This window comes from Pipistrellus hanaki, assembly GCF_964339955.1.
Source record: "Pipistrellus hanaki genome assembly, chromosome: 19".
NCBI classification, from domain to species: Eukaryota; Metazoa; Chordata; class Mammalia; order Chiroptera; family Vespertilionidae; genus Pipistrellus; species Pipistrellus hanaki.
In genome coordinates, this window is record NC_140521.1 from 24,656,988 (window position 1) to 24,663,130 (window position 6,143).

Genomic DNA, 6,143 nt, shown 5'->3' on the forward strand with positions numbered 1-6,143 from the left:
TAAATGACTCATTAGACCAGATGAAATTGACATCTTCAGAACATTTCACCCCAAAGCCACAGAATATACATTCTTTTTAAGTGCACAGGGTCATTTTCAAATATAAACCATATATTGGGTCACAGGCACAGTCTCTTAAAATTTAAGAAGATAGAAATCATATCAAGCATCTCCTCAGATCACAGTGGCATAAAACTGGAATCAACTACAATAAAAACAATCCAAAAAAATCAACACATGGAGACAAAATAGCATACTATTAAACAATGACTGGGCTACCAGAGAGATCAAAGAATAAATTTTTTTAAAAAATCATGGCAACAAACAAAAATGAAAACACAACAATCCAAAATCTATGGGACACAGCAAAAACAGTCTTGAGAGGGAAGATCATAGCTCTACAAGACTACTACAAAAAAAAAAAAAGAAAGGAAACAAATTACCTAACCCTACAACTCAAAAAGTTAGAAAGAGAGTAACAAGAAAAGCCCAGTGTAAACAGAAGGGAGAAAATAATAAAGATATGAGAGTAATGTTACAGAGCGGAGAGAGTGAGGAGGCTGCGTCTGGCTCCCGCTCTCACAGCCATTGCAGTGCATTGAGCTCCATAGAGACAGCGCTGGGGCAAGTGCGAGCCGGCCGGGCACGGGGTGACTGTGTGCTCGCCGAGGGAAAGTAATTAAACATGGGCAAAGGAGATCCCAAGAAGCCGAGAGGCAAAATGTCATCCTATGCTTTCTTTGTGCAAACTTGCCGGGAGGAACACAAGAAGAAGCACCCGGATGCTTCAGTCAACTTCTCAGAGTTTTCTAAGAAGTGCTCAGAGAGGTGGAAGACCATGTCTGCTAAGGAGAAAGGAAAATTTGAAGACATGGCAAAGGCGGACAAGGCTCGTTATGAGAGAGAAATGAAAACTTATATTCCTCCTAAAGGGGAAACAAAAAAGAAATTCAAGGATCCCAATGCACCCAAGAGGCCTCCTTCGGCCTTTTTCTTGTTCTGTTCTGAGTATCGCCCAAAAATCAAAGGAGAGCATCCTGGCCTATCCATTGGTGATGTTGCAAAGAAGCTGGGAGAGATGTGGAATAATACTGCTGCAGATGACAAGCAGCCCTATGAAAAGAAGGCTGCTAAGCTGAAGGAGAAATATGAAAAGGATATTGCTGCCTACCGAGCTAAAGGAAAGCCTGATGCTGCCAAAAGGGAGTTGTCAAGGCTGAAAAAAGCAAGAAAAAGAAGGAAGAGGAAGAAGACGAGGAAGATGATGATGAGGAAGAGGAGGAGGAAGATGAAGAAGATGATGATGAAGAAGATGATGATGATGAATAAGTTGATTCTAGCGCAGTTTTTTTTTCTTGTCTATAAAGCATTTAACCCCCCTGTACACAACTCACTCCTTTTAAAGAAAAAAATTGAAATGTAAAAAAAAAAAAAAAAAAAAAGAAAATAATAAAGATATAAAGGAAGATGTAAACAGATGGAAGAACATACCATGTTCATGGATTGGTAAAATCAACATTATTAAAATGTCCATACTATCCAAAGGAACCCTCCTTCACTGCTGGTAGGAATGCAGACTGGTGCAGCCACTGTGGAGAACCGTATGATGTTTCCTCAAAATATTAAAAATGGAACTCCCATCTGACCCAGTAATCCCACTTCCAGGAATATAGCCCAAGAAATCAGAAACACGAGTCAGAAAGGATATATGCACCCCTATGTTCATAGCAGCTTAATTTACAATAGCTAAGATTTGAAAATAGCCTAAGTGAGCAGTAGCAGATTAATGGATTAAAAAACTGTGGTACATCTACACAATAGAATACTGTGCTGCTGTAAAAAAGAAGGAATTCTTACCATTTGCAACAGCATGGATAAAACTGGAGAGCATTATGCTAAGCAAAATAAACCAGCAAAAGAAAGATAAATATCACATGATCTCACTCATTTGTGAAATATAATGAACATAAACTGAGGAACCAAAATAGAAGCAGAGTCATAGAAGCAATAAACAGACTATCCAACCTTTGAGGGAAATCTATGGCTCTTTTATACACAAAATAATGGAAAGAGAGCAACCAAAGGACTTGTATGCATGAATATGAGCAGAACCAATGGACACAGATTGGGGGGGAGGGGGGAGTGAGGGCATGTGCTTGGGGGAGGGGGCAGAGAAGCCAGGAAAAAGTCAATGGGGGAAAAGAGAGACTTATGGAATATTTTTTTTTTAAATATATTTTATTGATTTTTCACAGAGAGGAAGAGAGAGGGAGAGAGAGTTAGAAACATCGATGAGAGGGAATCATCGATCAGCTGCCTCTTGCACACCCCCTACTGGGGATGTGCCCGCAACCAAGGTACATGCCCTTGACCGGAATCAAACCCGGGACCTTTTAGTCCGCAGGCCGACGCTCTATCCACTGAGCCAAACCGGTCCCGGCAGACTTATGGAATATTTTAAACAATAAAAAATTAAGAGAGAGAGAGAGAGAGAAAGAGAAAGAGAGATTGAGAGAGAGAGAGAGAGAGAGAGAGAGAGAGAGAGAGAGAGAGACAGAGAGACAGAGAGAGAGAGAGATGAGGGATGGTGTTCTCTTTTATAGAGCATGGCCAGGCTCAGATGTCTAATAAGGTCTCTTCTTTGAAGAGAGGGGATGATGCATGTGTACATCAGGGCACAGAGTTGGGGATACACAGAGAAAAATACAAAGCTGGAGGCAACAACATCTATAAATGTCCCGATGTGGGCACATATCTCACCATCTCTTAGGAATAGCAAGGAGATTTTGAATGAGGCCATATAACCATACCCAAGGGTGGGTAAGGAAGGTTAAGAGATTAAGCTTCCAGCAGACCTATATAGGTTATATTTTAAAACATGGGATTAGATGACCCCACTCCCATCACCCAAGTGTGTCTACATTGAGAACTTTTTGCAGAATTTACCAGGCAACCTGAAAAGACACAATGGGTCTCAGAGAATTCAAGAAAAAAACCTTTATTTGCAGATGGACTAGTACAGTGACTCAGGGGGCCTGTTTTACAAAGCCTGAGCGATGAGTACGGAACCAGCTTTCCTTCTATCCCCGCAGCTTCTTGTTCAGAACTGGGGAAGTAAGATAGCATCCAAAGCCCTGGTGCAGTGACCACCCCCTGGCTGAGCGGTTAAGTCCGGGTTCACGCCCAGTGAACGGGGAGTGCGTAGGAAAACAGCTTCTATCACCCTTCAGGCTGAGCCCTGGTAACGGGAGAGGCCAGGAGGGTGAAAGGAACCCTGTGGAGAGACAGCCTGAGGGACGGCCCCCAGGGGCTAATGAGGAACAGACTCTAGGCGCGGGTGTGACCACGGTGGCTAACATTGCTGAAGACCAAGAGATGGTGGCTGAGAGTCAGCTGTGACTCCTGGCAAAGCCTTTGTGACGTCGACTGGAGTTACAGCAGAGTAAAGGGAGCAAAGCCAACTGCAGTGGCTCCAGGAAACAGCAAGAGTGGGGCTCTGAGAACAGACTGTACAGAGGAGCCTGTGAGCTCTGCTGTGGAGGAGAATACGGGAAAGGGCTGGGAACTGCAGGACTGCTCAAAGCCATCACGGGCCCAAAAAACAAGGTTTAAGTCTATGTGGGCTGCAAAAAACCAAAAGTTTCAATTTTCTTTTTTTTAAATATATTTTTATTGATTTCAGAGAGGGAGAGGGAGAGAGAGATAGAAACATCAATGATGAAAGTCATTGATGGCTGCCTCCTGCATGCCCCCTACTGGGGATCGAGCCCACAACCCAGGCATGTGTCCTTGACCAGAATCAAACCAGGGTCCCTTCAGTCTGCAAGGGTCCCAGAACCTCTCTTCCACTGAGTCAAACCAGGTAGGGCAAAAGCTTCAATTTCCATAGAAACATAGATTTATTTCGATAGAGACATGCTGAATACAAAGGCCTGAAATAAAGGAGTCATCGTTAACATAAAATAGAACATTTTAATAAAATTAATATTTTTTCTTGAACATTAACTTACCAGACACTGAATAACTGCACAACTTAATAAGCATAACACAAATAAATATATTTTTCTTGTTCCCCAAAAGCGAACTGTTCCCTGTGGCGCACACCAAACAAGTCAGTCCACAACTAATGGCGTGGCCGTCGGCTGCTAAAATATCCGCTGCTGGTGTTAGTGGAGAGAAGCAGTGTGCCTGCGAGTAAGGCGCATAAGGGAAATGAACGCAACACAATTATAGTGATCAGTCATCAGTGAACATTGAGGTTCGTTATTAATAATTATGTATAACAGGATAGTGTACAAATTAAGTTATGAAATTTTTATTAAGACGTTTCTTCCATCCCGTTACATTGGCTGGCTGCAGAAATATTCGTTGTGGCCGCATGTGGCCCAGGGGCCGCGAGTTTGACATGCTTGGTGTAGGCTCAGGATACTGGTCTGGGCTGGCTGTTCGGTTGAAGACAATCCCAGCGTGTTTTCAGGCCGGCAGGCAGGCCTCATAGACGTGTGTGTCCTCCAGGAGGCGGGAAGAACTGCTGGAGGCTGTGGAGGACAAGCCCAGGGTCCTCAGAGCCGATCAGAGTGGTTCTCATCTTACCTGCCTTGTATTTCACAGGTCCAGTTTCATTAGGGGAATCAATCATGCATGTTTTGCTGTGTGAATAAAATGTATGACTCTGCTTTATTCATTCCTCACATTTTTCTATGAGTCATTCCCCCGATTTTACTAATAAGAAAGGCCCGTGACAGTTACATGACTTCCGTAGGTTCACACAGCATGTCTGACAACCAGGACTCAACCTAGGTTGGCTGATTCCAAAACCCATGAATATCCCAAACATCAGAGCCTGGAATCTCCCCAGAGCCCACCACCTAACGAGAGCGCGTCGTCTGAAGATCCAGGCAAGAAAGATGAAGACTCCCGCACAGGCGAGGAGGCCGGGGCAGAGCCATGCTGGCTCCACAGGGAGGTCTGGGACGGTGTGGCTTGTGCCATAGAGTTTCGGCAGAGCGCCATGAGGGAGGCAGCCATACAGACCAGTGTGAAGACTGAGGAGAGCTGAGCTCCAGAGAAGAGCTGACCGTCAGTCCTGCGACAGGAGGAGCAGGCAGACCCACGGTTTAAAGGTGAGAAGTGCATGATGGGGCTTCTGTGGGTTTTCATCAGTTCTGTGGACATGTACATGTTCCCACCACGTGCCAGCACTGTGGCCTCAGGAAATAAGAAAAAGCAGTCATCCTCCCTGAAGTCACTGACACAACAGAGAACAAGTGGAATCCAGTGGAAGGTCTGCACATACCTGTGTCAGCCATGTTCTCCAGAGAGACAGAATCAATACTGCCTACAAATATAGCTGATATAAATGGAGCTAAAGGTTTTGTTTTATATAAAGAAATGGATTTAAAGGAATAGTAGGGGCTGGAAGTCTGAAATTTGTAGGTCAGGGCACAGACTGCAACTTGGGCAGAAGCTGATGCTAGTTTTGAGGAGAATGCCTTATTTTCTAGGAAACCTCAGACTTTCCTCTTCAGACCTTCGCTGACTGGGTGAGGGCACCCACCGGGTCCAGGGTGATCTACCCAAAGGCAGCCACTGTAGCCGATACCACCTACAAAACACCGTCCGTCACTGGATCTGCCTCGTGAGTAACTGGGTGCTACCATCGAGCAAACCCGACACAGAGGCCCTCAGAAGCCAGCAGCAGGGACTCAGGGAAACCTGCACTCTGTGAGCACTAGGTCCTCATCTGACTGAGGTGCAGACAGGAGGAGGGCAGGCAGAGCCTCCAGGGATGTGGGAGGTTTGGATTCCTCGCAGGCAGTGTGTGTGTGTGTGTGTGTGTGTGTGTGTGTGAGAGAGAGAGAGTGTGCGTGTGTGAGTGTGTGTGTGTGTGTGAGAGAGAGAGAGTGTGCGTGTGTGAGTGTGTGTGTGTGTGTGTGTGTGTGTGAGTGTGTGTGTGTGTGTGTGTGTGTGTGTGTGTGTGTGTAGCAGAGGGGGGAGAAGGGCGGGGTGAACAGAGCAAATACAGGTCCCAGAGGTCACTCCTGGCCTCAGACACCCAGGCCCTGCACCAGGGCTGCTAGGCTCTTCCCAGCTCTCCCTGAAGCCACCTGCAGCCTCCTCCCCACAGGGCACCGTGGGCCTCA

At 45.6% G+C, this 6,143-nt stretch overlaps 1 pseudogene across 1 annotated transcript; it reads left to right on the forward strand.

The window, feature by feature from the left end:
- The first annotated feature begins 533 nt into the window (after window positions 1-533).
- Window positions 534-1,422, forward strand: LOC311613588 (high mobility group protein B1-like; annotated as a pseudogene). Its single transcript has one exon. The product of its transcript is annotated as a high mobility group protein B1-like (transcript).
- The last annotated feature ends 4,721 nt before the right edge of the window (window positions 1,423-6,143 follow it).